The sequence below is a fragment of the Narcine bancroftii genome, chromosome 5, assembly GCF_036971445.1.
Source record: "Narcine bancroftii isolate sNarBan1 chromosome 5, sNarBan1.hap1, whole genome shotgun sequence".
NCBI lineage: Eukaryota > Metazoa > Chordata > Chondrichthyes > Torpediniformes > Narcinidae > Narcine > Narcine bancroftii.
This window is the reverse complement of record NC_091473.1, coordinates 235,113,331-235,137,223: the sequence shown is the minus strand read 5'-3', so window position 1 is coordinate 235,137,223 and position 23,893 is coordinate 235,113,331. Positions and strand designations below refer to the sequence as shown.

The window sequence follows — 23,893 nt, the reverse complement described above, 5'->3', positions numbered from 1 at the left end:
GAGAGAGACATACACAGAGAGCACTTCTACAGTGTTATAGTCAGCAACAGCTGCTGGGACTGGAACAGGACAAGCTGGCAAGCTTGTGGAAAACCCCATTTGGAAGACTGGTTGTGAGTGCTTAGTTCAGCCTGGTCAAAGCCCTTGTGGTTCATGCAAGAGGAGAGGACTGGCTGTCTAATGTTTCACTTGGAATAAGAGAAACAGAAAAGGCACTCTGTGGTGACCTGAAAGAAAGAGGTTATCATCTGGAGAACCCCGAGGGGGAAAGTTTCATCAGCAAGACACTGAAGTGGCTGATTAAAAAGGAATCAGTTGTGGATGTCCTAGAACAACAAACCTCTCTCTGAAAACTGACAAGAACCTTCCTGAGCAGTGACCATTTACCTTTCAAGCACCAAAGCCTGGTGAACTTTATATATGTTAAATTCTGTCCACAATATAAGAATTGCCTGCAACCAGTGAACTTGGAGAAATGAGAAGTGAGATTGGAGTGTGAACCAAAGAACGTTTCTAAACTTACACACACATTACATACATGTATGCTTAGAATTAGAAGGGGGTTAAGTTAAGTTAGTTAAGTTAAAGTGTGATTCTGTTTTCATGTTTAAAGCAACTTTTGTTTATGTAACCATTTGTCATTGTGAATATCTATTGCTGCTGGGTTTTGGGGTCCTCTGGGCTTGTAACAGAATGCTATGAATTATGTAGGTACTGGCTGGGAAGTGGAAGCTTAATGCTTCCACCAAAAAAAAGGCATATTTAATTTACTTTTATTTTAATCATTTCAATGCTAATTGTAAATGCTGCAGTTACTCAAATTTTGTTGTGTTCTAATTTTAAAAACTTTTGCTGCATTTTTTTTAAAGTTAATTTTAAACGAAATCCCTTAACTGCTTTATTTGGCATTGTTGGAGAGAGTGACAAAGATAATGGCATCTGATCCACTTGCATTAGCTTTTATTTCTCTTATGGGCAGGTGGGTGTTGTTGCTCAGCTGGAGGGGGGGTGGGGTCCTATCCCACCTAATCACGCTCAATGGTTACGTGACGTCATGTCATGTTTAAACTTAGGGAAGATTAGATGCTCAATTTCCATTTCGCATGTAAATTTTCAAACACTGTGGGGATCCTTTTTGAATTACATTGATTTATTATGAAGGTAGAAATGTCGAGTAATGAGGTAATTTTGCGCACTCATAAGTATTGTATCTTTTTTTTCTGGCCAAGCAGCTTCTTGCTTGGTAGTGGGTTTAAATTTCCCTTTTTTTTAAAAAAAAAAATATATCAATACAATATGTTTGATTAAAATGTGGGATAGCTTGGATGAAATGAGATGATTTAAGTGTAATGTATCTTTTTGACTTTTAGCATATACTCAGTACTCTGTATTTTTGGATGTGAAATTTCAATGTTAATAAAAATATTGAAATATAAAAGAATTTTAAAGCAGAAAATGATGCAAACATGTTTATTTTAATTATACATACTACTGTAACTTGTTAAATTCTGCTGTACCAACATTAGGAAATGGCTTAATGCATTTGATGCTGGGAACTTCATGAATTATTGGTCTGATTTTTTTCTTTTACAGTAGTGACAACTAGAATCATTGTTAGAATTTCAGTTTATTACTCTGCCGATACACTAATGTGTGTATTAGGACATCGGCAAAACTTCTCTTTCTTCCTTTTGCCCCCCAACTTGTTAATTTGACCATTATGGAAACCTGTTCCAAACTGAATGATAAAGAGAGTGCTCATGGTCTTTTCCTGTGGTAGCTGATTCTAAAACTGCTGGGCATAGGTTTAAGAGGAGAGGGGAAATGTGTAGGAGGGACTTTAGAAGATTTTTCCCCCCACTCAGATGATGGTCTGCATCTGGAAAGAGCTGCCATAGGAACTTGTAGAAGGAGACGCATTCAAAGGCACCTAGACAGATTTATGGATAAGAGGGTTTTGAAGAGTAAAGATCAAGTACAAGCAAATGGGATGAGCCCAGAATATCAGATAGGTTGGCATTGGACTGTTGGGTTAAACTGCTTCTACTATGCTGTATGACTCACTGACTCTATGACAAAGAGAGTGGGTTTTTGAGTCCTTGTGGGTGACTTTCAATCCTGCATGAACCTTGAGAAAATGAGCTGTGTGGTAAAACTGTAATTGCTGCTTTACAAATGAAAGTCATTCCCTGTTCCTGACCTTTAGCTGTTCTGATGTAGGGTGCCCAATAATTCCTGGGTATGACTCAGGATATAAATATTAAAAGCCATTTTAACCTTCACTGAACCTCTGCTGTGCATGTCAGGGCCTTGTCTCTTTTGTCAGAGAGCCACAGCTGGGTGTTTGAAGCCTCACTGAAACATAGATGCTTCGGTGGATGACCTTTTCTGGCACCCATTGTTATGCAATTCCTGTGTTCATGGAAATCATCAAAAAAAAACTGTAGGCCAGAAGAATACTTTAATTGAATATGTGTTATCACAGAAATTGTTTGTATAGATCTTAACACGACACTGTTACAACGCCAGTGACTCATGTTTGAATTTGCTGCTGTCTGTAAGATGCATTCTCCCGCTTCTGCGCCAATTTCCTCTGGGCGCTCCAGTTTACTCCCACATTCCAAAGATGTACTGGGTTAGTAGTTTAATTGGTCACATGGGTGTATTTGAGAGGCATAGGCTCATGGGCCAGAAGAGCCAGTTACCGTGCTGTATCTCTAAATTAAAAATTAAATTGCATTGGCTTAATTTCCTGAAATACAGTGAGTTTTGATTGAATCTTTTTTCAATTGTTTCTCTAATCAAGGCTTCTGTGCTTGAAGTGCAATTATTGAGAAAGGGCTCAATGCATTTTTGCACTGCTAATGGAAATGATCGGTGGATGCTTCATATCGTAGTTTTGCTTTTTTTTGGATGGTGAAGTGCAATGGGCTGTGCCTCCTTTGGGTACCTCATCTTCAAACCAGAACCAGAATTTATTGACTTTAAAAAAGTCACAAAATTTGTTATTTTGCAGTGGGATCACAGTGCAAACAGTCGCATAAACAGCCTTACAAAAATAAATAAAAATGGTGCACAAATGGTCAAAGTAAGGCAGTATCTTTGGTTCATTGATCATTCAGGAATCTGATGGCAGCGGCGAAGAAGCTGTCCTTGTGCTGCTGAGTGCTCGTCTTTATCCCTATGGTAGCAGAGTGAAGAGGGCACAGCCTGGGTGGTGGGGAGTCCTTGAGGATAGAGGCTGCTTTCTTAAGACACCAGCTCTCGTAAATGTCCTCGATAGTGAAGTCAGGCGCCCGTGATGTCGCAGACTAAGTTAACAACTCTCTGGAGATTTTTCTTGTCCTGAGCATTGGCACCTCTGTACCAGATGGTGATGCAATCAGCCAAAATTCCACTGCTAAAGATCTCAGAGGAAATCAAAGGACTTCAATTTTAATTTACCCAATGGAAAATACAGATGTCCCTGATGGAAGGAAAGAGAAACTGGGCAGCTGCCATTTCATGACTTCCAATCCTCAATTAGACTGTGCATTTTTATAGCATGACCATTAAGCAAATACAATTTGAATTGCTTATTGGTTGTTTTAAATCATTCTATTAAGCAATTGGACTGGATTTGCAGTCATTGGAACAGGAATTATCCTATGTACATGATATTTATTGCCCTCCTCAGTCTTCACATGTGTTCTTGAACAATTCCCCGAGATCCTGAGATTGTGGTGCTATAAAAGGAATTAGCAGCATGTGTGTGAAGGTCAAGTACCCAAGTGGCACTTCAGTGAATCAGACAGTCATCCCAAATCAAGAAATACTTCTTAGAAATCAAATTGTAAAATGAGATGGAGGAAGCAAAGTAAGTATAGGGAAGAAAGATGTGACTGTGATTATGAAAGAGCTACAGTAGCGGTGCCTGCCACATTGACCACCGCCAGTGGGCTGATAACGCCTCAAACCGTGCATCTTGGCACCTCACAGTTTGGCGGGCAGCAACCTCCTTTGAAGAAGACCGCAGAGCCCACCTCACTGACAAAAGACAAAGGAGGAAAAACCCAACACCCAACCCCAACCCACCAATTTTCCCCTGCAACCGCTGCAACCGTGTCTGCCTGTCCCGCATCGGACTTGTCAGCCACAAACGAGCCTGCAGCTGACGTAGACTTTTTACCCCCTCCATAAATCTTCGTCCGCGAAGCCAAGCCAAAGAAAGAAGACAGTAGCGGTGGAAAGATCTAAGCCAAGCAATGGTATGCAAGGGAAATTTGATAAATGAATGGAATTATATACTTTCTGCACAGATAGCAACATCTCTGCATTTCAATATCCATCTGTTAGAAACTATCCATATGAGCTGCTTCAAAGGGTAACGATTGCACACAATTCTCCCATGCATAGGAGGTGCCTGTAGTTTTAACTGGGAAATTGAGACTTGCTTGGACATTTCTTAATGGGTTTGGCACTGCTTGGACTATTCCTGGATCATTCAGTAAAGCTATCTTCCCTCCGATCAGTCAATGTTTCAATGTTACTGATCATGGCTTCAGAATGAGTAAATCTTAACACTCAAAGTGTTGTGTGTTCTTAAACTATATTCAGGTATGTATACCTGAAATAAAACAGAAAATGCTGGAAGCATTTCCCAGGCCAGACAGCTTCTGTGGAAAGAGAAAAGTGTTCATGCTTAAAGTCAAGGATTCTTCATGGAAACATAGAAAAATAGGTGCAGGAGTCGGCCATTTGACCCTTCAAGCCTACACCACCATTCAATATGACCATGGCTGATCAGTACCCGGTTCCTGCCTTCTCCCCATACCCCTTGATCCCCTTTGCCTCGGGTCAAATCTAACCTACTTTTAAATGTTGACAAGGAACTGGCTTCAAGTACTTCCTGTGGCAAAGAATTCCACAGATCTACCAGTCTCTAAGAGAAGAAATTTTTACTCATTTCAGTCCTAAAAAAAACTTCCCCTTCTCCTTAAGCTGTGACCCTTGGTTCTGGTTTTTCCCAGCATTGGAAACCACCTACCTGTGTCTAGTCTGTCTAATCCCTTAAGAATTTTATGTTTCCATAAGATTTCCCCCCCCCCCCCCCAATCTTCTAAATTCCAGAGAATACAAGCCTAATCTATCCAACCTTTCTTCATATGCAAGTCCTTCCATCCCTGGTATCGGTCGAGTGAACTTTCTCTGCGGCCCATCCATGATCGATAGAGCGAACCTTTACTTTTAACGTTTTATCGTTTCGAGGTTGAATTGATCATCCATCTCTAAGTCTGCTGATTGTCACCCAACTTTACAATTTATAAACACCAAATTAGAAGGTCATAAAAATTTTAATGAACAGCAGAACCAATTAAGTGTACAACAGTTTATTTATTCAACCTTGATAACGCTAGCAGGAGAAGGGGTACAAAAAAAAGTTCAGTCACTCATTCTCTGCACTGTGCCCCAACTCAAAGCATACAGAGTGTTCACCCCACTTCTATACACCTTTTGGGCAGATGTCTGCGTGAGACCCTACAAGTTTCACACAACTGACGATTCTTGTTTTTACACCTGTTCTCTGGTGGTGTTTGCAGATAGCTGGGAAATGTCAGGGGGTCCTAACTTTTGATGAATTTGCAAACTACATTATTTGTAGTTTTAGTTACTGTCTCACTACAGTGCATGGATGGTCATGTGAGAAAGCAATTACCTTCCTACCATGTTATTGTATAAATTCATTAACCCTTTTTTAAGCATATTCGTGAAAAACCTATTCTTTCACAACTTCCCCAGAAGAAATCGTGTCCCTCTTATCTTGCCGGTTAGTACACAAGATCGAAAAGGATCCTGTCATGGGTTCAATAATTGACTAAATAGTGATATCAGCTGAGTGTCTATTTTAAACTGTTTTTGAGACACTGGAATGGGGAATTAAAAGGTAGGAGAGTTTTAAGCTGCTTAGTGCACAAACCACTGGTAAGTAATTGAATGTACTTACAAGTAGCAATCACTGTTAAGCTTACTGTTTTATTACTTCAGCAGAAGTAATGATGCAAAAGGAAATGCACTCAGATGAAATACGATAGGGATTGTCTTTGCTGCACACTAATTCATCACATTCTCCAATCACTATAAGATCCCTTTCACAAGAACATCCATTCATCTTGCTAATAACCACCTTACTATCACAAGTCTCTAATCTCCAAGATACCAGTCTTTTAAACCTTAGTTCAATTTCTTTCCCAGTCTATGCGGTTTCAGAGCTCTCCAATAAAATCTCTGTTGGCTCTGCTGTAATCTTTACAAATGTATACTTAAAAGATTGATTTATATCTTCTACCCAAATGAAAGATTCAATTATTTAAAAGGCTTGTTAATTTCCTGCCTTTCTCTCCCTCCACGCTCACTCCACTCACCTTTTAATGCGCATTATTCCGATAGTTCAGAGTAATATTTTTCAAAGCCAAATCCCAAGTGTCTTCTCAGTATTTCTTCTATTAGCTTTTTGTTAGAAGATCCAACTGCCACAGGAAACATCACTTTCATGGTAAGTGGTTGTTTATTTCAATGCTCCTTCTGGTTAATCATTATGCTTCAGAAAATGGCAAAGGTCATAATTAAAAACACAGGGCTGGAGATGGCAGATATAAAGATACATAAACCTTTTAGGCTGAGACCTTCATTGAATATGGCCGTGAAAGCAAGTCTGGGTGAGGATATGGTCATAAAGCTTGAGAGAAACAGAGATTACAGGTGGGGAACAGGGAGAGAGAATCCCTTTGGAGAGTAAAGGAGAACTTCTTCAGTGTAGGCATCCCTTGAAGAGATTTTGGAGTTTTAAAGTGGACAGGAGTGAAACACAGAAGTCTGCAGACACCATGATTGGAGAAAACACTAGACTGGAGAAACTTGTCTATATAGCAGCAGAGATGAAGATACATAACCAATGGTTTGAATAAAGGTAATAAGGCATTATATCGGCATTAAAAACCAAAGACCCACTTGTGTTTATGAGTGGTGATTTTTTTTTTGGAAAAGCTTTCTGATGTAAGACTCACGTCTAAATCTAGGTCTTGTTCCCCTTGCTTGCTTTCGTGATTTATTTTGAGTATTTCTGGTTTGAGTATCTTAGCAGGAGCCTGAATTCTTCTTAGAGTAATAGTGACATGCTTTAACAAAAGTGTTTTGATTTACTTCAAAATCATAAAATGATCCTGTCATGGGTTCGGTCATTAGGAATGCTTAAGGGGCTCTCATTCACTATTTCCCATTGGCAAAGCTGTTGAAGGAAAGTATTGCTCTGAATTAAGTTGAAATCCAATGGTAGTGAAGAATTCAGAAGGAGTGCTAATTACTAAATCCTTGGAAAGACCTGCTGTTGGCATCTGAAGGACAGAAATAAAGCAAATTTTCTACTAAATCCTCCAGGATTCAATTTCACCACCAGTAGATCCGATAACAGAAAATATAATTAATACAAAGGAAGTGGAAGACATAGAAACACAACACATTTCTGATTGTAAAGGCGCAATCTCAGCACAACGAAGCCACAACGCGCAGATGAAAAATCCTGAGCACCCATTCAGGAGCTTAAGTCCGTAAAAACATTTCTCGTCGTGATTTTGTTTCGGGGAATTGAACAAGACCAGTTTCGGAGTGAAACACAAAAGTTTGTGGACTCGGTGATTGTAGTAATATCACAGAAATGCTGAAGGAACTCGGCAGGTCTCGCAGCACCCATCGGAGGTAGAGATGTACTACTGACATTTTGGGCCTGAGCCCTTCCTCAAATGTAGCTTTGGGACAGGTTGGCAGAAGGAAAAATTATTTCACCGCGTTTAAAGCATAACAATAGATCAAAAACTAAGTTGGATGTTGGAATTTTTAAAAAAAGTCTAATCAGCAAGTCTGCATTCTGTAAAAAGCCACATTATTGTCACCATTTACTCTCGCTAATTCAGCCAGCATCAAATCACTGGAAATCTACTCAAAATCGTTTGTGTACCGCTGAAGTGCATAGTTGACATGTGTGCAGTAAAAATATCGCAACATTTCCTTTTGAGTTGTCGCTGAACCAATTTGATGCAAAAAAAATTGAGATCGTGTGTTCAGATCATAAGAAATGACGATAATGAAGAAGATGAATCACTATTTTACTTGTTACTTCAGATGTTTGACTTCAGCACTTCTTCAATAATTCCATTCAAGCGATTTAAAAATAAATTTGAATGTAGAACCAGTTGATGCTCAAATAACTTCAATTTTATATTCAACGTGTAAAAAAAACATTCGGGCATAGCACGCTTACAGAGCTAATGTGTGGTGTGTTGCTCAGTTTGTACAGGTAATAATTTCACACTTGTATACATGATACTTCCTTAAATATTTAAAACCTGAGGACATGCTTGCATGTACTTTATTGCCCAGAAACAATCTTGAATTCAATATCCTCATTGAATAATTACAGTCTATTGAAATTTACTAGCCTATAAATTCAGTGGTGTCTCAGATGTCATGCTCGTAGGTTATTTCATGATGTACCAATGATCATTTTGGCAATAGGCCAGTTACAGCAAACATTCAATGGTGGTTAACCCTTTGGACTCCATGTCCCTGCTTTCATGGACTACCGATACTTGCATTTACTCTGTGTCCTGGTTTCAGGGACTACCAACAAGCACTTCTACTCCATGTCCCATTTTCTGGGACTAGTTTTATACCCAACCACCAGCTGGTTCATACTGATGTTCATACTATAGTTTGCCCATGGATTTCCTCCAGAGTATATATTATGGAAGGTTAAAAATGGAGAGAGTTCAAAGGGCTAAGGCCCAGGTCATCAGGCAGCAGTGAATGGCTCTCACACAATTTCCCTCATGGTCCGTGCCAAATAGCAGATTGCATTAAAGAATATCAAACAAATCTAAGTCCAGAGATTTGGGTTGTGGGTCAAGAAAGCTGACAGTTGGGAGTCAAGCTATGGCTCAGTAAGGGATTAGATGGAGTTGGGTGTGAGATTGGTGCTTAGACAGCCATTGGCACTGTGATTTAGAGCAGTTAAGTGAGGGAGCTTGGATGAGTGGTTTACATTATCTGGGCTATACTACGAGCAATACTACTAAAATATGATTGTTCTGAGAGTCAGCCAACTATAAGCACAGCTCAGATAAACAGAACTTATTTTTTCCAGCTTATGCTTCAAAGAAAGGTCACATGAAGAATGGTATTGTTCCGTGCTTGCCTGATGAGGAAATGGTTTTGTTCCGTGCTTGCCTGATATGGAAATCTTACCTTCAGTTGAAGTGAGATCCTGGAAATTCCCAGATACATGTCTGGAATAGTAAAATTCAACCCAAAAAATCACCTTTAACACGTTTCACTCTGAAAATAGCCAACTGATCGATAGGTGCATTGCTGGAGAAGAACTGTACTCCATTGAGAATTTATTTTTGCCGTTGTTATTGGTCTGCAGCAGTGTCTGATTTGTTTATGAAACTGACTTGATAAAATAACTTTTCAGTCATTCTTGGAGATCATTGGAATGGTTTCCATTTGGCTTAACATACACAAGTTCTCTTTTGCTAATTTTGCCCCGAGTGTGTTAATAAAGCTGATGTAAAAGCTGAAGACTATCCAAAGTCGATGCTTGGAATACTCTTGCAAATGCTCAGTTCCATGCCCATCACTTACTCTATCACTGGTTCTTTAGAAAGGAAACATTGATTTCTCTATTTTTGTGGCATATCATCGACATCTGTTGTATTAAGTTTCATGTCTTAAGGTGTTCCAATGTGCTCATACAATTCTTTTTACAATGCATATGAGTGTAAAAGTTGGAAGGCAGGGTGTGTTTAATGTTTGCTGTTAAGATGATTAAGCACAAAAAAAAAGACTTTTCAAATAAAATTTAAAGTGTTCTCAGGAAATATTTCAGCCAACTGAAACATAAAATAGTTGAATTTTTGGTTCACAACTTGTGCAGCGTAATGAATGTAATAGCCAGCACCCTTGTCTCAGCAAGTGCATACAAATAACTGTTGTGAATGTTTTTCTCATTTCCTGATGTAATGGCTTCATATTTATTCTCTTCCACACCCCCCCCCCCAACACCCCCACCTTATTCTGGTTCCATGTTTACTTATTCCCCACAACCTTCAAACTTGGCATCTCTCATCCCAACTTCCTGATTTATGGTGTTTTCTCCTTCACTCTGTAAAACATTTCTGCTGGATGTACTTGGGTGGAGACAGTGACAAGATTTTGTGCCCTTGTGTAAATAAGTCAGTATCACCTAAAATCAGCCATCATTTATGTAACATAATTACATACCTGGTCAGAATAGGGAAGAGACTCAAAGTCGTATTGTTTATTTCACTCATTAAGAGTTCGCCATTCTCACAGAATTGGCAGCATTTTGGTGCAGACCCAAGAGAAGTGGCGGAACAGAGGTGCATCTTTTGGCGTTCTTTTTCCTGGTCCTACTTCCTGGCCGTTCTGCCCAGTGGCTCCGTACAGGTTCAACCTGCCTATTAGAATAGTGCTGCCTGTGTTTTATTTTGCATCAAATGACCACAGAGTTTCTGTCCAAGATGGCAGCACCCATATTTACAGCCCAGACCACATGAGTTGCAGGCTCCCAGGAAAGAGCGGACTGGTGCAGTGTACCAGAATGGGAGAGTCGCCTTTCTTTCCCCCAATTTTTTTTGCCTACTACAATTGTAAAGTGGAATGGATTGCTTGTTGTCATGGACCTCAGTTCTTCTCTGAATAGAAGTACTGTTATTAAAAGTTTGTTCTTAAAACAAATTACAACAGGAGATTGTGTAATTATTAATGTTAATGGATTGGTCAGCCAAATGAACAATCTTAAAATATTTTCTGCACTGGCTCTAATGTTGTTGATCAAAGTAATGTGGAATGACATTTGTAACAGGCTATTCTTGCATATTAGTATTTCTAAAAGTTTCTTTGAATATGGGAAGACCGGGGGCGTGGCAAGGTGGCATAGAAGAAAGACATGTGTTCCAACTTTCCCCAGCTGGATTATTAAATACCTGATTTTAAAAAGTATAAAAGTAGTTAAAAATAACATTTACAGTTTTTTTGAATAACAGTGATTCACCATGGCTATTAATGTGAAGAAATCTAAAACTCAACTTCAGAAGAAATTACCATATAAAAGTGTAGATGATCTGAGGCCTACCTGTACAGCTGAATCCACGGAGTCGTTGTTGGGAGCCTCCAAGCTTGAACTCGGTGCTGATCCTGCAGCCACAAGATGGTTCCGGCACTCTGGTGAGTTCGGTCGTGGCCGACCCACATGTTCGTGAAGCCATGCACGTGGGTGGTCCGACTGACAAAGGGGCCTGTGAGCCCATGACATTGCTGGGTGGCCTGGGCCCGCGCAGTGTAGCGTCAGAGGACGCTCCTGCGCGTCTGGCAGTTCTGCCGGGCAAATGTGGGGCATCCCGGGTCCATGACCTTTTGGAGAAAGTGTGGGCGTTGGGTGTCCAAACCCGCAGCTGCAGAGTCAAAGGACCTATGGTGACTGAAGAAGAGGAACTTACCTTATTGGAATTTGCTCAGGAGGAGGAGCCTGCAGTTAAAGAAGGTAGACCCAAAAAGTGGCTATGGAATCTAGACTGGACTCGGTGTTTACTGATTTGGAAGGGATTGCTTCTCAAATGGATAATATGTCACAACAAATGTCAACTCAAATGACCCAAGGATTTATGGAGGTGAAAACAAAAATGAATATTTTGTGTGATGAAATGTCAACTATGAAACAAGAAATGACTGTAGTTAAGAGTGATATTAACAGATGTATAAAATCTGTTGATATTGTACAAGATAATTTTTTAAAAAATTGAAACAGCCTTTTCTGAATGCCAAAATCAGGTGGAACGCAATAGAGAAAAAATGGAAAAATGTTCTTTTGTAGATTGGGGGATTCAAAGAAGGGATTTATTAAAGAAGATTGATTCTTTGGAAAATCAAAGCCAGAGAAATAATGTGAAAATAGTTTGTCTTCCAGAGGACATTGAAGGTTCTGATCCAATAATTTTTTTTTTAAGCATTGGATCCCAGAAGTACTGGGTAAAGAGCTTTTTCCTGAAGGTTTGGAACTGGATCAGGCCCATAGAGTGTTGAGGAAAAAACTGCCTCCAGGACAAACACCGAGGGTGGTCTTGATTTGTTGTTTGAAATATCAAGATAGAGAAATGATTTTACGAATGGCGGTACAGAAAGCGCGGCAGAGTCAATTTCCACTGATGGTTCAAAATAATAGTGTTTTTTAATGGCGATTTGAGCCAAGAGGTTATTAGAATACGACAGGAATTTAATTCAGCTAAAGATGTCTTATGGCGAAAGGGCTATAAGTTTGCTTTTCGTTATCCTGCAATTTTGAAGGTTTTTTATAAAAACTTTCAATCCCAATTTTTTGAGAATGATCACGATGCCTTGGGTTTTGCTAATTCATTGCCAGAATTGTGAAGAAATGGGCAGTCTTCATCATCGTCTCCTAAGAGGAGGGTAAACGGAAATGGGAATGGGTATGGAAAGAATGGAAGGAAAGAAGAGCTGACACAAAGTCTCCTTGACATTGAAGATCTGGAACAATCATTGGGCTTGGAATCATTGGGTTTTATATATATTTACTATTTTTGATTGTTCTTAATTAAATAATAAATATGTATCTGGCTGGGGGGGGGGGTGGATGACACTAAAAGCTTTGACTGTTATCTACCACTAGTGGGCTTACTACACTCAGATTTTTAGGGTGTTACTACCTTAGGGTGTTTTTTTTTCTATTTTTTGTGTTATGTAAAAATAAGTGTTTATTGAGGGGTGTTTTTTTTGTTTTTGAAGAATTATAAAGGGGAGTGTTATTTTATAGAGTATAAATATATTAATAGTTAGTAAAAATGACTACTTTGAATTTTGCAACTTTTAATGTTCAGGGATGAAATAATTCAAATTAGCAAAAGAGGGTATTGGCTTATATTAAAAAAAAGAAAATTGATATTGCTTTTTTACAAGAAACACATTTGACCGAAAAAGAACATATGAAATTAAAAAGAGATTGGGTTGGACATGTGTTTTCTTCTTCTTTTAATTCTAAGGCAAGAGGGGTGGTGATTTTGATTCATAAAAATTTACCAATTGAATTGGAATCTTCAGAGGGAAATGAGATAGAGTTTTACAGGTGAATTGTATAATTTTTGCTGAATCTTGGACTTTGCTTAATCTTTATGCGCCTAATATAGATGATGAGCGGTTTATTTCAGAAGCTTTTTTATTGTTAACTCAAGCTAATGAAAATATTTTAGTTGGTGGAGATTTTAATTGCGTTTTGGAACCTTTATTGGACAGAAACCCGAAGATTATAAGGAAATCAAAGACGGCAATACAAATCAATGCATTGATGAAAGTTTAAATCTGGTAGATATTTGGAGAAAGGATAATCCTACAAAGAAAGAATTTTCTTTTTATTCATCACGACATGATTCATTTTCTCGGATTGATTTTTTTTGGTATCAGCACACCTACAGGGTAGAGCATTGTAAGTTGAATATAAAAGTAGAGTTCTATCAGACCATTCATTATTACTTTTTTCCTGTGAAAGTTCAAAAGTGGTACATTTGTCGTATAGATGGAGGTTTAATGCAATGTTGTTTAAAAAAAAACAGAGTTTGTTACTTTTGTTAAAGAGCATATCTCTTTATTTTTGACTGAGAATATTAACTCTGTGGATAGTCATTTTGTAGTATGGGATGCGTTAAAAGCTTATTTGAGGGGATAGGTTATTAGTTATTCTACGAAAGTTAAGAAACAATATATGGCAGAAAGTTTAATGTTGGAAAATCAGATTGGTGAGTTAGAGAAAGACTTTCAGAAGGATGTGACCAAAGTCAAAAAAGCTTCATTAGCTAAATTGAAATGATGTTATAATACTTTACAAACTTATCAGTTTGAGCGTTGAATTAATCGATCTAAACAACGTTATTATGAGTTGGGAGAAAGAGCTCACAAGGTACTTGCTTGGCATTTGAAAGCTGAATAGGCATCTTGGACTATTAATGTCATTAAAAATAATTCAATAATTACCTATAAGCCTCAGGAAATTAATGATTAGTTTTATTCATTCTATCAAAAATTATATACTTCTGAGGGGAAGCAGGATAATGGTTCTATTGGATCTTATTTATCCAAATTAAGGTTACCGGTATTAGATGAAAAAGATATTCAGGAATTTGAATCTCCATTTACAGATTTTGAAATCAAGGAAGCTATACAGGAAATGTCAAATGGAAAGTCCTCAGGGGATGATAGATTTCCTGTGGAATTTTATGTTTTTTAATGATGATTTATCTAATGTATTTGGAGATGTTTAAAAACAAGTTACTGAAGAACAGAAGTTGCCAGAATCTTGTTCAAGGGCTTTAATAGCTGTTATTCCAAAACTGATAGAGATCCATTAAAAGTGTCTTCATATAGACCTATTTCTTTATTAAATGTAGATTACAAAATTATAGCCAAAGTATTAGCTAATAGACTTGCTATGTATTTACCTAAGTTGATACATACTGATCAAACAGGTTTTATTAAGAACAGAAATGTGTGAGATAATATTCTTTGATTAATTACTTTGGTCAATGCATACCAAAAGCAGCCTAATCATCCTATGGTGGTTGCACTAGATGCAGAAAAGGCTTTTGATAGGGTTGAGTGGGATTTTTTTATTTAAGGTGTTATAAAAGTTTAAATTTGGCCCTTTTTTATTGGTTGGGTTAAAGCTTTATATAAGAACCCAATTGCTAGGGTGCTGACAAATGGTCAGATTTATTTACCATTTAGGTTGACTCATTCATCTCGGCTGTCCATTGTCACCAGCCTTATTTGCGTTGGCTATTGAACCTTTAGCTCAGACTATTAGACAAAATTATGAAATTAGAGGGATGAAGGTTATGAATGAAGAATATAAGATTAATTTATTTGCAGATGATGTATTGATATATTTGACGTAACTGGAATGGTTATTGAAGCAGATACAAGAGTGTTTGTCAAAATTTGGAGAATTGTCAGGATATAAAGTTAATTGAGATAAAAGTGATATTTTACCAGTTGGAATAGGAGATTATTCAGAATTTAAAACTATTACAAAATTAAGGTAGACAAATAAAATTTAAAAAAAATTCAGTCAATACCTTGTTTACTTTCAAAAGGTTTTTTTTCAGGATTTAAATAAGGTAGAGCGGGAGTTTTTATGGAAAGGTAAATTAGCTCAAGTGGCATTATATTAACTTAAATGGAAATATGCATTAGGTGGACTTCAGTTACCACATTTTCAAAATTATTATGAAGCAGCTCAATTGAAGTTTATTAGCAGGTTGATGGATCTAGATCAACCTCCTAGCTGGGCTAAGGTGGAAATGGCATGTATTTCTGAAGTTGAGGTACATGAATTTACATTTCGTTGGTACTTGAATTTGTTACAGGAATACAATATGCCGGTATTGAAACATTTGTTAAAGATTTGGATAAAAATAATAGGGTTTTGGGATCAAAAGATAAATTATCAAATTTAACTCCATTGTGTAATAATCAGCTTATTTCTTTTTCAATATTTAATAATTATTTAAAGAGTTGGAATTATAAGGGTATAAAGACAATACAGGATTGTTTTGAAGAGGGACACTTTCTTTCTTTTAATCAATTGAGAGAGAGATTTGATATATCTGTAAATTCTTTTTTGTGTATTACCAACTTAGAGCCTTGGTAAAGGATAATTATGGCAGAGAGATGAATTTACCTACTTTGTTGAGATTTGAGTCTTTGATTTCCTCTGTACAAATGAATGGTTATATTTCAGTTATGAATAATTTGTTACAAGATAATATGGAAAAATCATTGGGAAAAATCTAAACTTAAATGGGAGAGTGATTTAGTGTTTATCTTTCCTGAAGATGATTGGGCAGATATGTGTCAGGATAATGTAATCAAATTGACTAATGTAAGATATGGAATGGTTAATTATAATTTTTTACATCAATTATATTGACTCCAGAGAAACTGGAAAAAATATGGGTGTAATAATTCAGACTCATGTTTTAGATGTGATTCATGTATTGGAACTTTTTTATATGCTGTTTGGACTTGTGTTAAAGTTCAACTATTTTGGCAAGGAATTAAAGTAGTTTTGGAAAAATTGTATAACTTTACATTTCTATTAGACCCAACAATTTTCTTGTTGGGTAATTTGATTTCGTTGAGGGGATTGGGTTTGGATAAAATTCAAATTGCTTTTGTACGTTTGGTGTTATCAGTAGTGCGTAAATGTGTTATGAGTATTTGGAAAGACAAAACAGAGATTAATATACTACGTTGGCACAATGAATTGAAAGCTTGTATTGTTATGGAAAAAATTATCTATAATTTACATGATAATTATTCCTTTTTTGTTATCAAATGGTTTCCGTATTTGGAATATATGCATTTAGATATACTTTGAATTGTTTTTAACATTTATAATTTTTTTAATATATCATTTATATTTTTGGCTCCCTTAAAGGGAGCCAGCTGAAGGGGTGGGAGGATGGGTTTGGGTTTTTTAAAAAAATTTATTTTTTCTGGGATTTTTAAAAGTTTTTATATATATATCTTTGTAAAATGAATTTTTGATGATTACAAGACAGTATGTTATGCTTTTTCTATCTTTAAATAAAGTTTGAAAAAAAAGAATATGGGAAGACCTATTTTGACTGTTGTGAATGCTATAGCGCATTGAACAACCAAATATCGCATGGAATCGGAGACTACAGAACTTTACTGTTTCATTAGCTTCACTGTTTGGATATTCGTAGAGATTAGGTGCTTTCAAAGCATAATGGGATACAGGGTACGACATTTTTAGGCAAGTCCTGCAAATATTGAGCATAAGTTGCCAATTTCTGTGCTGCTGCCCAGATAGTCCATCATCTCCTTTAATGTGTTCCATTTAGCTTTTATTCTTGCAACAAAAGTAATATAGATTGAGAAATAATTTCTCGGTAGTTTGACATAATGTTTATCAACATCAAAACCGGTAAATGACAGTGACCAGTTCACTTCCACTTTACAGCCACAGGTGACGATTGTGATAGGCAAAATTCATTTGTGTGAAGTAGAAATATATCCAGACAAAGCAAACATTGAGACCCATAATCCTTTCTAATCTGTTTCTGTACCAACTCTGCCTTTCTAATGGTGAATTTACAGATCACTGCTGTTTGAAGGTTTACTTCTGCTGGAAGTAGCCACACTTTTTTGCATCTTGATTACACGGTTGTAATTAAAATAAGAAGATGTTTCAGACACAAGTGGATGGAGATATTTGGTAATGTTTCATTGTTAAGAATTTAATTAAATGTTATTTTAATATTTAAGTTGCATTTTTTTTGCCAACCTTTCCAGGATGTTTTACTCAGCTTTCAGATTTCTCAAAATTAAAACCAGAAAACATTTGAATTGTTGGAAGTTGCAAGAATTAATCAATTTTAAATTTTGCACTATGGAGATGCTTCATTAATTTGTATGCCTTGGATATGTCAGAGTTTTGAGTAATATTGGAACAAAGTATTTCAAACTTTTTCTGTACTTTTTAAAATTGCTTTTTTAAACCTAACCTATTAACTGCCTTATTTAGTATTGTTGGAGAGAATGGCATAACTTTAATGGCATCTGATTTGCCTATATTAGCTTTTACTTATGACTTGGCAGGCAGTGTTGCTCAGATGGAGAGACGATGCTCTACCTACTTGTGTTCAATGGCAACGTGACATTTATGTCATGTTTAAATTTAGAGAAGATTAGATACTCAATTTCCAATTTGAATTCAAATTTTCAAATACTGTGGGGACCCTTCTTGAATTACTTTCATAATCTCTGATTTGATAAGAAGGTAGAAGTGTTGACTAATAAGGTAATTTCTTACGCTGATAAGAATTCCATCTTCTTTTTGCCAAACAGCTTCTATTTTGGTTGTGGGTTTAGATCTTTTTTTATAACAAAATATTAATACAATGTAATTTGTTTGATTGAGAATCTGGGATACCTTAGATGAAATTTTATGATTTGTGTAATGTATCTTTTTGACTTTTAACATATATCCTTATTTTTCGATGTGGAATTTCAATGTTAACAAAAATATTGAAAAAGTAAAAGAAAGAAACTGCATTAATTTCATCTTGGAGAAGTGGTCAGAAAAAAAAAATATTGCAACCAATGTCCCTGCAGCAATTAGAATAATGTATTCCTGAAAGAATGACAGGAATGCTGTACACGGCAACAATGTGAATGTGCAGCTCTTTGTAAAAATTCTCCAGATATGTGGCTCGGTCTTAATTTCCCAATTGGGTTAGAAATTGCAAGTGCAGCTCTATCTAACCAGCAGGACAGAATGTCAAATAAAGAAGAATAAAGGCAAATCTATGATCCTTGTGACCAACAAAGTAAGTTTCTGAAACAATATATTTTGATGGATCACGCATAACAACACAAGGGAATTTGATACACTAACATATTCAAAGATTAACGTTATTGATAATGAAAATGTTTTAAATAAGTCTGTACTGCGACTAATCCAGCAGTAAGCAAATGACAATGTGTCTCATACTGATGCTGACCATCTTCCACAAAAGTACATGAAATAATCTATTAATTTATGGCTCTATTTGACAAAGAAATAAGTGGCTAGTCAATGTAACAGAATTATATAATCTCTGAGTATTTAAAGAGCAGAAACTATAACTTCTCATCTTTTTATCATTATAAAATGTCCTCAGGCATTCACAGAAAAGCATGAGGAAAAATGTCAGGATGAAGAAAGAGAGATTGATTTAAGAATGAAATTTTAAAGAGCTGAGGGAGATAAGGGACCGACCGGGAGGCAGAGAAATGCAGAACTTGGAGTCTTTGAATTCCACAAGAAGCCAGAGTTTTTGGGTTGCCCCCTGGCCACTAGGGGAACTCTTCCCAGATGCTAAGTCCTGTTGTCACAAATTCCTGGTCATGTTCTCCAAATTCTGATGTTTGATTTTGGTCTGTAATTCTTGTTTATGTGGGGGTTAGAGACTAAATATGGAACTGAGACATGAGGGTTGAATTCTCAATATGTTCAGCTTTTGTTTCTGATCCCAGCCCAAGCCAAACCATCTCCTCAAATCGTGACACAGAAGATGTATTTTGGGGGTAGGGAAATCACTGTCAAGACTTTTCTGAGTGGGATCTGCCTCCTTGATCATTTTTTTTCAGATGTCCAGTTGCCTTTCACCTACCTGGTTTAGGTTTGTGGCAAGAAATGTGGTGGAAAGTATGCCTGGAAATGGTCCAAGGCACTGTGCAGCTTTGCATAATGGGATTGGGTCATGTCGGTGGACCCTGTCGAAGAAATTCTGAGCATATTGTTGGAGAATGCAAAAATAAAGCTCAAATGTCAAAGCTCCCGTTATCAGAAACCTTATGACTGTCACATTCACTTAAAATGCAATAAAAAGCAATTTAAATGAAATTATCAACAAATAATCATAGGTTTGAGAAGAGATGATATTGATTAATGAAATCAGATTTGATCAATCCATTTCAACAGATCAGGGTGTGTGTTGATTTGAAGGTGGCTGGGATCGGAGCTGGGGGAGTTAGCTGGTACTAGGTCCATCAGGTTTCTCTTACTCAAGTCTCTAACATGCTGATACTGTAAGCAATAAATGAGGTTAAATGTATTTTGTATTGGTATGAGATTCAAGTTCAAAAGTAGAGCGATTGCTCCGGTTATTTCAAGCTCTGGTGAAGTGGTACTTCAACTATTATGTACAGTTCTTCTGAAGTTTTTTTTAACCAAAAGAAGGATGATCTTGTGTCAAAGAAAGTGCAGTGAAGGTTTTCTCTCTCTCTCTGAAATGCAGTCCCATAATCAAAGCTTTGCCCTGTCTATCTGTGTCTGTGGAACATTATTTGCAGGTCTAAGCTCTCTACCAGAGGAAGAGTGCAGTGCAGTGAAGGTTCACCAAATTGATTCTTCATGCAGAAGAAGAGATGAAACAGCCTGGGCCTATATTTCCTTGATTGCAGAAGAATGATTACAGAATTCTCATGGGGATTGACTGTTTTGAGATGGGATTGAAATTTTCTTTGGCTGACACATCAAAAACCATTTACCCCCCACCTTAAAATAGAAAAAGGCCATTCAGGACAAGGCATTTATTCAAGTAGATCAGAGAGATTCTTTGATGTCAGTACCCAAGAAGTCTGGGGAGGCTTCATGCAGAGTATATTCAATACAGAGATCATTTAATTTTCAGCTTGTGAGAGAATCACAGAATATGGGGTTAGTGAGGGGAAGTAGCACAGAGGTAAATGATGGAGCAGACTCAATGCAATGGCTTTTGAATGTTTTTGATATTGACTATTGAATATTTATGATGTCAGATAATTATGAGAATGAATATGTGGCAGATTAAAGTTTTGGGGATAAAGAACAATGTTCTTTATGAGTAAATGGGTGCATGAATGAGTTGAAGCTGAGACATAAATGTGATAAACACCTTTTTCTCATGGCAGAAATAGCAAAAACTAGAAGCCGTCTAGTGAAAAGTGAAGGGAGGAATGTTTAGGGGAGACATCAGGGGTAAGTATTTTGCACAGAGTTATGGGTGCTTGGAATGGCTTGCCAGGAGTGGTTGTGAAGGCTTGGACATGAGGGGAATTTAAGAGAGACAGACACATGGATAAAAGAAAAAAATGAGGGTTATGTGGTAAGGAGGTTTTTTTTTGGTAGGAATATATACGTCAGCAGAACATCAAGGGCTGAAGGGCTCCCTGTGCTTGAGAAAAAGTGCAAGTGGGGCAAGGAGGGAGCAGCAATTGCCTGTGTGAGAGAACGCAAGAAAAAAAAACCAAAAGGGCCAGTGAGAGAAAGAGAATTCAGGGAGTTAGTCGATGGTAAGTTGGGGTTTATGAATGACTGTGGGGGAAAAAAAAAGAGCTATAAAATGCCACCTGTTTTCTGGAAGCATGACAGGAGTTGTCCACAGAGCATGTGGAGATGGCAGAATCCTGCTGTGGTTGAAGAGTATCAGTGCTTCTGTTCACACTGATCACTGCCAGATATTGCTGGACAAGGGTAGAGGTTGGATGATAGGAACATATTTCACTGGGAAAGACGCCTGGCACCAGCTGGCAGAAGAGACAGAGTTATTATTTTGGCTCCATAAAAGTCGAGCCCAATCAGTGATACTGACTTAAAGGAGCTGAATGAAGCTTGTGAGTGAAGGCTTGAGGGAGAAAGCACTTAGTTAGGTGCAATAAAATGCCTGGAACAGTCCAACCCCTTGGAACAGCTCCATGGCATTTGGAGATTAAAGGAGCAGGTCAGAACATTTCCTTGGAGCTTCTGCAGAGCCAAGAGAAGTAGATGAGGCAATTCGAGCAACAGTAATGCTGAGATAACACCGAGGCTGAGGGAGGCACAGTTCCAGTACCCAAATGCTTTGCCAACTTGGAATTAGCAGCTGATTCCCACTACAGCCTTGTTGCTTGGCGGGACATGGATAGTGGTCTTAAGAAACAGATGTGTGCCCTGAAGTCTATTTGTTGAAGCTATGAAGATGGTTGATAATCTGGGAAGCGTGACTTGCGATACTGCTGTTGGTCTAATCACATCAGAGTTCTGCAGGCTCCAGCCATCTCTCTGGTGTTGTGCTTTCTTCAGCAGCTGCTGACTCCCCAGGCTGTTTCATATTGGCATTCTTGCTTGTGGTGGTCAATCTGAGAGGATGACTACCTCCGAGCCAAAGAGAGTAAGCCTTCAAGCCACCAATGGGTGGTAATATGAGAGGAACTGTCACTCTGTAGTGATGTTTTCCAAGTATTTTATTTCTTTTGAGGTTACTGTTGTTCTATTTGTGCGGCTCGCACTGTGAAGTTGACTAACTATGGATTCAGCTCCTGCTTTTCATCCTTCTCATCTTTGCTCTTGGTTAACCAAAATATATCAGATAAAAGCATCTGAATGTTTGTGTCCCTGTCACTTCAAAGCAATATTTCTGGATGCCTCTTGAACCCTATTATCGTGTTCTAGAAGGAGGTCAGGTTCCTTTGTGTGGCACTTGATCATTTCTCTTGCATGATTCAAAGGTGAGGGCAATGAATTCGAGGTAACCTTTGCTGCCATGTCATAAGGCCACATCTTGTTACTCAAGCTACTTAATGGGAATTGGCATCTGAGAGTGGCAGCCTACATCTGTTGGAATTCCTTTTAACATGAAGGTTTTTGGCAATAATACTGGATTTATGCAAATAGTTCAGAGGCTTGCAATGATGATTCAACATAGAAATCTATAGCACAGTTCAGGCCCTTCGGCCCATAGTGTTGTACCTACCTAATAACAAACTTTACCAACTGTATATCTAAATTTCCCTGCTATAACCCTCAATTTTTCTCTGTCCGTGTGCCTATACAATCATCTCTTAAAAGATCCTATTGTGCCTGCCTCCACCGTGGTTGCCAGCAGCGCATTCAATGCACCTACCACTCTCTGCATGAAGAACTTACCTCTTGCACACCACCCCCCTCCCCCAAACCCGGGAACTATTCTTACACCTGAGCTCTTATGACCCCTGCTGTTAGCCATTTTAGCCCTGTGAAAAACCCTCTGGTCGTAAACATGATCCATGCTGTTCATCATCTTTCAGACCTCTTTCATGCCATTCCTCATCTTCTGCCACTCCAAGGAGAAAAGATCAAGTTCACTCAACCTATCCTCCTGAGGCTTGCTCCCCAATCCAGGAAACATCCTTGTAAATCTCCTCTGCACCTTCTGTATAGCATCCACATTTTTCCTGATGTGAGCTGGTCAGAACTGAACACAATATTCCAAATAGTATCTAACCAAGATATTGTATAGCTCTAACATTACCTCATGACTCTTGAACTCAATCCCATGGTTAATTAAGGCCAATTTACCATATACCTTCTTAACAACATCATTGTCCACACTCCATTGTGTCCTCCCATTAGCAATGTATTCTGCCTTCAAATTTGACCTACTGAAATGACTATCTTGCACATCTACCACTTTTCAGGCCAGCTCTGCATCCTATTAATGTCCCATTATAATCTCTGGCAATCCTCCAGATTATCCACAACACTGTCAACTTTCATGTCACCTGCAAACTTAATGATCCACTCTTCCTTTTCCTCATCCATGTCGTTGATAAAAATCACAGAGAAGAGTCCCAGAACTGATCCCTGTGAAACACCACTGGTCACCGACCTCCAGACAGAATATGAACCATCTACAACCAACTTCTCAATGAGCCTTGCAATAAATATTTATTTTTGTATATGTACTGCATGTGTGTCATTTGTCTGTATGTGTTTATGTCTGGTCTTTGCATGTTTTTGCACCGAGGACTGAGTAACGTTGTTTTATCAGGTTGTACTTGAACAACTGGATGATAATAAGCTTGGACAAATGCTGGAGAACCTTGTCAAATGCAATGATTTATAATTGAAACAGAGTTTCCTTTGAAATTGTTCCTCGTATAAAATGTGGCCATGCTGTGAAAAGTTATGCTCAGAGTCCTGTTAGTGAGTTGAGATGTGTTCAGAAACTTGAGGTTGTTCTCAAATTACCAGTTTGGATGTAGCAGAAATCATATGCCTGTTCTAAAAAGCCTTGGACTCTGTCAACATAATGTTCCTGGTAGTGGATACTGCTCAATACATCACAGGGAAACCCCCTTCCCACTATCAAGAAAATCTACTTTGGAACACTAGAGCAGCAACAATCATCAAGGATCCACATCACCCAGGACATGCTCTGTTCTCAGGAAAGAGGTCTAGGTGCTACCAGGTTCAGGAATAACT

The 23,893-nt window shown here is 37.8% G+C and overlaps 1 protein-coding gene and 1 long non-coding RNA gene across 4 annotated transcripts in view; one reads left to right on the top strand and one right to left on the bottom strand.

The window, feature by feature from the left end:
• The window catches only part of LOC138765051 (uncharacterized), a 38,645-nt gene extending 32,114 nt beyond the window's left edge, over positions 1–6,531 (bottom strand). Inside the window, exon 1 of the long non-coding RNA XR_011358439.1 lies at positions 6,402–6,531. This is a non-coding gene — a long non-coding RNA (uncharacterized lncRNA). The remainder of the gene's footprint in view (positions 1–6,401) is intronic.
• LOC138765048 (metabotropic glutamate receptor 4-like) overlaps positions 1–23,893 on the top strand; it is a 972,526-nt gene that overhangs the window by 324,187 nt on the left and 624,446 nt on the right. The gene's annotated exons all lie outside the window — the stretch shown is intronic.